Source organism: Meleagris gallopavo, chromosome 8, assembly GCF_000146605.3.
Source record: "Meleagris gallopavo isolate NT-WF06-2002-E0010 breed Aviagen turkey brand Nicholas breeding stock chromosome 8, Turkey_5.1, whole genome shotgun sequence".
In the NCBI taxonomy this organism is placed as follows: Eukaryota; Metazoa; Chordata; class Aves; order Galliformes; family Phasianidae; genus Meleagris; species Meleagris gallopavo.
The window spans coordinates 9,571,686-9,580,940 of NC_015018.2; the positions used below are offsets into that span (position 1 = coordinate 9,571,686).

General features: G+C 37.1%; 1 long non-coding RNA gene across 1 annotated transcript; it reads left to right on the top strand.

The window, feature by feature from the left end:
* The first annotated feature begins 412 nt into the window (after positions 1-412).
* On the top strand, positions 413-9,238 carry LOC109368940. Its single transcript, XR_002117439.1, has 3 exons — positions 413-494; positions 7,626-7,711; positions 7,871-9,238. It is a non-coding gene; the product is annotated as an uncharacterized LOC109368940 (long non-coding RNA).
* Positions 9,239-9,255: the final 17 nt, after the last annotated feature.

The following is a 9,255-nucleotide window of genomic DNA, read 5'->3' on the forward strand; positions in this document are numbered from 1 at the left end:
CTTGGATGTTTAGGTATGAATTCAGCTTTACCTCATATTACTGCATATTTTAAGACTGAAAATCTAGCAATAACATTACTTCCTACATTGCATATAATAAGGAATCTTCATTTGCACAGAAAATTCAGAGAGAGCAAGCCAAAAGATCTCATGGGGAGCTTTTTAACCCCATTTGCTTGAGTAAGCATCTGTTCTTTAAAGGTATAAATCTTCTTATTTCTTTAATGAATGTTTATTAACTTCAGAGTATATTATGTCACCCTATGGTAACTGCTGAGTCACAACCAGAATTACTGATTGAGCATCTGGGGAAAGAACCTGGTCAGCCCTGGGAGCACAGGCGAAGACAATTCAGCTGTGTGACCAGAAGGGGTGGAGCCTGGCAGCACCTCTGTTAGACCTAAATGAGGGCCGACTGCCAGGGGGGAAGGATTGTTGGTTGGAGACTTCTTTCTTGTGAGGTTTTCTCTGTGAGCCTATACTTTCGGAGACAGGTAAGCAGTTTTCCTTTCTACTTGTAGTACCTTTCCATTTGCGTTAGTCCTTTTGTTATTACACCTGTATCACAATTTCACCTCACTTTCATTTTGAATGTTGTAGTCATTAAGACAAAAATTAATATAATGTGTTCATTTAGATGGCCTTTTTCTAAGCTTACTCATGTCATAAGTCTAAAAGCAAGATAGCCCCAACTTCTCATAGGCACCTTTGGAGCCCTTCTAAGCTGTTTTACTAATGGGCATTAGCTTATTTAGTTTTGAAGTGGCTTATGAAACTCCAGTTGCTCACTCTCATTTCTACTACAAAAAAAGCATGACTATTTCTTTCCAAGTTGTTTTGTCTGAATATCTATTTGTTCTAACGTATAGTCAATGATACTTAAAACATCTGATTCAGACCATTAAATTTCCTGATATCATAATTGTTGACTTCAGAAAAGCCTCATCAGTTATGGCATATTCCCCTGCCCTTGTATTTCACCAAAAAGCAGTGAATATGCCAGTCAGCATTAGCCACGGTCAGTGGGCAACTCCTGCTCAGCTTCTACCTTGCTGTTTTAATTTCTTTTCACAGCAAGTAGTCCCCTTTCATTTGACTTCTATCCAGGCTCCCAACCACCTACTATTTTAACTTCCTGAAAGAGTGATGCATCACTCCCCAGCACAGATAATTTTGCTCTTCAGAAGTTTGTGGAAGTGTTCAACTCAATGCTTTTTTTTCCCCATTAAGCACGCATATGCCTTAGATAAAAGGAAAGACAGGAAATCTTTTATCTGAACATACACCCTAGGCAGAATGTGTCTTTCTGTCAGGATAACAAAGAAAATCACAGAAATTAAATAAGATAATCCTATTACATAATATTCAGCTCTGTGGATTAAAACCAGAACTGTACAGAAAATGTAAATAAAAGGCACAGAGATGCATTACACACAATATTCAAAGTTACCTTTTCATTACTTAAATGCATTTTCTTTTGTGTGATGGCTGTTCAGGAAAATAGATTAACATCTGTCATGCCCTGAAACACAGAAAACATAGAACCTAATTTTGTTACAGAGCTAAGAAAGTGTCCATGTGACTGCATGTTGTCAGTGCTCTTAGCTTTTGTTCTCCTGACACACCACGCATTACTTAAGAATGTGTGCTTTCATATTGTGAGCTTGGCTCCCTTCCTATGCAAAAAATATCCTAACATTGCAGTGAGTTCAAGCATGTTTGCAGGTATGCCTCATGCATGGGATGTGTGGGACATCTCCATTTGTTAGGAAGCAGAACTTTGTCCTGTTAATGCAATCTGAATTCTGACGTAGGTAGTCCCCAGGAGATCTGTCACTCATGTCACTACTCCAGGGTCCTTACATTACTCCTTGATTTACCTGGTGTCAGACTCCACATCTCTTTCCAATTCCTGAGTGCACACACTCTTCCAAGGGCCAAAACAAACCTTAACCAGACTTTGCAAGAGCCATCTTTTCATTCTACCTCACAGACGTCTCCAGAACTAAGTCTGTGTGTAGCACACACAGTGGACAGCAGTAGGCCCTTCGGTTGTAAAATGCTTTCCTCACGTTCTTTTTCAGTTATTTCTTTAAACACTCACATCCCAGGCTAAAAATGGACTTTAGGGATTAAAAATAATTTGAAAGCAATCATTTTCTCTACAATGACCTTATGCAGCTTTACAACAACTGATGACACTGAAAAAATTACCACTTCTTGCACGAACGTGGCCTCTGTGAAAACTATTTGTGACTCAAATATTTCCTGCATAAGATCTGCTGAAACGAAGCAGAAACATATGAAAAAGTAATTTGCAAAAGCAGCAGCTTTACCATTTTGTTATCTATTGCAAAAGTTCTGTTACAAAAGGACAGTGAAAATTGCTTTTTCCTTTTCAGGCATTCTTTGTTGCAAAGTACATTGAGTGCTCTTCATGAAATCATCACATTTTCCAATTCAAATTGTTTGTCCCCCGACCTCTTTGATAAGCTAGAGAACATTGTTCTTGCTTTTATATTGTTCAATAGAGAAACGATAATGAGATATTTTTATTCTAATTTTAGTAATTTTTGTTGGTCCTGCATGATTGCTCAATCAACAAGACATCAGTCATGAAGAAAATATCACTTCTAGGTAGCTATCCATTTCTGAGAGAATCAGAGTCGTTAGAAAAATTTTCAAAAGTAGAGCCAGTGAGAAAAGTAATAAATTATTCTTGAGACCATGACTAATATCTTTTTTGTTGTTGTTCATGGAAATGTAGTCTTGTCTTTATATTAACAAAAGTGCTGACAGTACTTTTTAAAACATAGCAGCAGTGCATATTGCAATCTAAATGTAGGAATATTCAGAAGTATTCAGAGCTACAGTAACTCCTCTCTCTTTCCTGATGCTTGTAGCACTACAGCCTACATCTTCTAACCCAGACTCTCAAGCCCACATGTAAGCACCTACACAGTTTCAGACTAATTTTAGGTAGCCACCCAGCTGAAAAACAGTTGGCCAGTACATATAATACTAATTTTATTTCTGGAATGATAGTTGTAAAGGCTCTGGGATTATGCCTAACACTACAGCTGTGTTGATACATGCTCACTACAAATATAGAAGGGGAGGGGGGGAAAAATAAGAATCCCACATCCAGCTTCAACAGTTATGAAGCTAACAATCCAGTCACCATTTCAAGACAAATTTTTGCCTCCTCCCCCAATTGTTCAAACTCTTCCCCACAAATTATCTCTATCTTGTATAACCATCCCAAAACTCTTGTCCCAGCTGCTGTGGGTGGCTAACAGGCCCATTTAAGCCAAAACGAATATTAATATATCAAATTAACCCCCACAGAAATGGTGCAAATCACTGGCTGATGGGGAGGTCCCATACTTGCTCTCTCTTATCAACCCAATGCTTCTTTATACTTATTTCATTACTTATTTTATGTAGCCAGCAACTCAGTGGTAGAAAGAATGGGCCAAACAATGACATTGTAAATGTAAAAATGTATTCAGATAGGGCATCCTGCACAGTAGGGAAAAAGCATTCTCCAAAGCAGTAATGCATCTTAATGCGGCATTACTCATAGCTGTGTGGAGAAACAGGAGAGCCGGATAATGTATAGCTACAAAAAGTAAGCATGACTCACAACTGAAATGAGTCACGATTGTGACTAACCTGTTTAATAGCTCTCTTTTTAAAAGTCAGCCTTTAAATCATTTCTGCTTGTTTGTTCTCAATTGCCCTGCATTCCATAATCTTGAAATGATTACTAAAGCAGAATCACAGTGTAAATCTAAGCAAACAATTATATAAATGTATCTTGAAATTTTAAATAAAGCATAGGGTAAGTTAACATTAGGAAAGTGTTTTTGTCTAGACTCTACCAGAAATAAAAAATACTTTTTAGCCATAAGTGAGGCAAATACAGTTGAATGTGAGAGTGGAGAGATGAAAGGTTGTGTCATCCTGCTACTAGTCACCTGCACCCCACCTGCAGATCCTCTACAAGTCCCTCATTATCATGTTATAGTTCTGTGCTGTGAATTTCAAGCAGAATGAAAGTAGTTGAGTCCATAATGAGAACCAAAGCAACTGAGCACAGGAACAGCTATGCTTTCAGGGAGAGCTTGAGGGACAACCATCTTCTGGCAGAAAGTATTTTGTATTTTTAAAACAGTAAGCATATCAAATCTATAAAGAATATAGTTTAGTGTTCCTTCATTATTAGCCCACTCTCTTCAACACAGGGTAAATATTCCTCCTCATGCACTGTTAAAATGAATCCCCACTGCTTTAAAAAGTTCAGAAATCCTTAGCTACTCTTTGTATCTGAGACACTGAGTAGGCAAATGAATTTATTACTAGTTCATTTTCGCAAACTATCATGTGCTAAAGTCAATTGGCAGGCAAGAGAAAAGAAATCAAATTAAACCTGTTCCCCAGTGCATCACCAGACAAAGCTTTCCAATTTCAATTCTTAACACAGACTGTCCTATCATCCTTTGCAATAAATGATTCTCATATCTACCCAATGCAGCCAACACTAACTTTTCAACTCATTGCCTGAAATCAGCTGAGGAGATATACTGTAACTGTAATTACATACTGCTGTAATTCATCTGCTATTTTGCTCTGTATCACTAAGTGAATATATAGAGGTACCATGTTTCAAGATTACACTTACACCTAAAACTACTCGTATAATAAATCACCTGTGTAACATTTTCCAAGGGTCTTTAATCAGGTTTATCTGACATCGACACTGATGGAAAATAGGACGAACGAACTTTATTATTATTTACTGTTCTCACCTTGACTGTATAAAATCCAGTTGCTTTCCCCGAGTTGTTGCCAAAAGCCTTGATATTAATACCTACTTGCAGACTTAGATGTGGGGAAATGTGAGAATGAGGACAAAAAGTTAGTGCTATCAAATGGGGGATGAGGCACTAACAGAAGAAATACTGAATTGAATCCACAGTATAGGAGCATTTGGTTGATTCACTGAATGCTGGAGTAGGGTAGTCAAGCATCTCTCTGCTATCAATGAGAAAATTTCCAGATCATTGGTCAGAAAAATATTTAATTGTGTGTGCTGAGGAACTCCCGAGTTTCCTCAGCTCATGCACATCATGCTTTTAAAAAACGTTGAAATGTTTCATACTGAAAAGTATGAGAAACTGATCGCAGTTAATGAAACAGACGTGGTGAGAAGTCATATAATGAAAAGTTAAGGAATTTTATCTTGTGTATCAAAGCTGCATAGGCTCTTCAAATAAATAAGCCAATACACTTACCCAAATACCTTTTAATTCCCAGCAAAATAAGAATATTGAATTTCACAGAACCATACAGTCATAGAATATTCTGAGTTGGAAAGGACCCACAAAAATGTTCAAGTGCTCTGTTTTAGGAGGCGGTCATTTCATTTTCTGGGAAAAAAAGATTACATTATGCACAAAATATATTATGCAACCCCACATTTCATTAATATTTTGTTTGTTGGCAGAAACCTGTTCCAATTTTCAAAATCCATTACAAATGTAGGGAATTACACCCATGAAAAGGGTCAGTCACAACACTGCTGACACTCAACAGGAATAATCATCCACTTCTTTCATAATGCCCTCTGATCTGCGTAAAAGCAACTTTCTTCTTTAATAGATTACGTTTGAGAAAGAGTAATTCTATAAGAATGTGTCTCAGATTAAGTCTAGGAAAACAGTGACATTTTCCTGCATTGATTAAATCTAGTCTCTACTTTGTCAGCTCTTTGGTTTTTTTCCCTGGCCTATATGCAACATCCCAGGATTTACCTGTTGTAAATACACAAACATTAGTATCTGCTTTACTTAAAAGTCAACATTAAGCTGCACAGTTACCTCTTCCCAGCCCTATCAAAGCAAGGTTGGTGTATCTTAGATGTTGTTACGCCTTCTACTTTGTCCTCTTGGGTATTTGTACGTGATGCAACAATTCAGATCCATTGGGCAATCTATTAAAATCTTGTCATAAATTTGAGATTCTCAGCTATACTTACGCAAAATGTCTCTTCCTTTCAGTACAGATTCTTAAATGTTTTTACCTGTTTAGTAAAAATCCTAAATACTTCTGACGTTGTGTACAACTATAAAATTATAACAGGAAGAGAGAGCTCTTTACATCAGTACATGACTTATAAATAATACTGAATACAAAAAAACTTTCTCTACAATAACTTTAACATCTCCATGCACAACTAATGTTCTGTTTTCATGTGATCCAAAATGAACAATTTGTTACCAGTTGCAATCTGTTTATACAGCAGGAGAAAGTACACAACTAGAGTAACACTGGGACATACTCCCTCCCATATTAATAAAACTACATATAAATTATTACATGCATACAAAAGTATAACTAAGACTTTGCAGTTGAAAATCTTAATTTCTAAGATTCAGAAATTTCTGCAGATTTCAGTCAACTATCTCAGCAGGTGTTTGCTTTATACCAGCTGTATTCTAATTGTTTGCAAAATCTGCAAAAGAAAATCCACAGCAGCTACTCTCAAGATTAATTCTCCTTCTCTCAGCAGTGAATTACATACAAGTTCATCAATAATGTGACGCAGTTCTCCTTCAGAGACGCAGGTCTGAGATATGCACAGAAGAGCCAAAATATGCAGTAACCAAAATTTTGTGCGTATATTTCCTGAAAAACAGCTAACTTGTTAAGTGCAATATTCTTCACTCTGGTGCTCTCAGGAGATTAACTTCCAAATTAGCTGCGTGAAGTTGTGTTTTGCTATACGCTCTAAAATTACTTTGCTATCTCCCACGTTCCTCTGTTCTCTCCACCTGCTTCATACTCCTCTTGTAAAGTCTCTGTCTCTAAGTGTCTCAGGATGACAAACCTCAAAAGTTTTTAATTAGATCATCTCTGGCGATTAAAAAGGTTAAGGAAAGAAGCTCAAAACTTCTCATATGTAAGAGATCTACCTGTTCTTCCCAGGAAACGAAGATGCGAGAAACAAGTTTGCATACAGCTTGGGATCACTGCCATCATAGCACTGATGTAGACAGCACAATCTAAGTCTGGATGCAGAGCTTCTATCTAAGGCATGAAACATGCTAAGAATGTTGAGAATCACATGGTTTCCATAACTCAAACCATCAGCCAGCCATCTGTGTTTCTATATATGTTTCCACAGTATGTAGTTTTCAGAATATGATGTTTGCTATTGCTGAGATCAACACAATGCGTTCTTCTGCAGAAAGAAATCATCCAGTTGTAAGATTAACAGCCACACAATTTGAGAATCTGAAAGCCTCTTATTAATCTAGGAAAACATTCTTCTAACTGTTTCAGACAAAGGCAACATCTATATAATGTACTTTCTTACTAGCATTCATACAAGCATAAATTAGAAATACATCACTGCTATCTGAAAGAAGCTTCATATTGCTTATTTAATTTGAAATGTGGATTTAACACGGTGTATGGGAAGTGTTGAGTCGTGGCCTGAACCACTGATTAAGCATCTGGGGAAAGGATCTGGTCAGCCCTGGGAGCACAGGTGAAGGCAATTCAGTTGTGTGACCAGAAGGGGTGGAGCCTGGCTGCACCTCACTTATACTTCGTTTAAGGGCTGATGGCCACTGGAGAAGAGTTCTTCCTGCAGATCCCTCTTTGGTGGAGCTTTCCCTCGCAAACCTAGAATCTTCTGATACAGGTGAGCAATCTTTTTCCCTTTCTTTATAGCACCTTTCTATTATGCTCCTTCTGTCATTACACCTTTGTGGTAATGCTTTTCCCATTGTATTGATCTGTCCAGTTGCTACACAAGGCTGCTAAATACCTAGGTTGAATATGTTTGGATCTTGCTTTCTAGTGGCCTCTCAAGATGAAAACTGAAAAAGACCTGGAGCCACAAACATAGAGATGAAGAAAGCATTGTTGTTTCCTTCAAAGTCAGTCTAACAGAAGTCCCAAGTTTCCAACTGCCTAGCTAGCATTTTAGAGATTAATATATCCTGCAAGAACATAAACAACACCATAACTGTATTTAATCTCCTGTTGAACTACTTTCTGAATGACTTGTCTTAGGCTTACTTAGCTCTTTCTAACCAGTAGCTTTTTCCAACAACTGTGCACCCAAAAAAAGCCTTTTGATTGTGAAGTTAAACCAGGGTGGAGGTATCTCACAGTAGAGTAAGTAGGAAAGTTGACGAAATCTGATTCATATGGAGTGGAAGATGCACTGAAATCTGAGGAGGGGGGAATTGGTCTCCTGTTGAGCTAGGAAAAGAGGAGAAATGAAAAGTCTGAATCCTCATGATAATTTTTTTGTAAACACAGAAGGAATTAACTCTGATAACAGAGAAATAATAGACTAGAAAAAAGGATGGATAGGAGCCAAAGTAATTTATCTCCCCTATATTTATGGAGACACACAAATCGGGCTGGCTTTATGTGTTTTTTTTTGTTTGTTCTGCAAAACCTGCAAACCAAGATGTTTAGATGAGCCATCTTGTGAGTAACCAGTTCTTAGCAATGCATTGTAAAGAAATTGTCATGGTTGATGTGGTTTCCAGCTATACCCAGAAATAGACTATGGAATCTCTGAAAATCTGCAAGTCTAATTCATCCAAGGCAGAGTTTGGGATTGCTAACTATGCTTCCTTTATTTTACATTTCAGTTAAAGCAAACACACACACACACTTAGGTTGCTAACTATGTCCTAACTACGTAAGCTGTTACATTGTTCATCTTTTCCATTGAATTAGCACTAGGAAATATGACCATAAGAAACTATGTTGTAATTCCAGGCATGGAATCAAGTCCAATACCTGCTCTTTAATCCTAACAAACCAGATAGCTAGGATGCCATGTTTATGTAAAATATACACAACCAGTAACTCATACAAACACGAAAGCACAATCCACATTTCTCCATCATGTGTTCATTAAACTGGGTTTCTGTATGCACAAATGATGAGTTGATTGAATTAATATGTGCATAATGCCCATTTGCAACTAATGCAAATTTTATGGGAAATGAGTATCTTGCTTATTTTGATCTTCTGGCAGCTTACTATTACTCTGGTTTTTAGAACAGTCTTCAGAGTGCAATTTATAACATAACCTCTGTGAGTTCTGAACAATTAGGAATAGTTGAACTCAGTGATAAGAGCTTGGATTAAAATTAGAACTACCATAAAATCATAAATACACATTTTTGTTTGTTCTCATTCTAAATTCCAGATTTGAAAAAA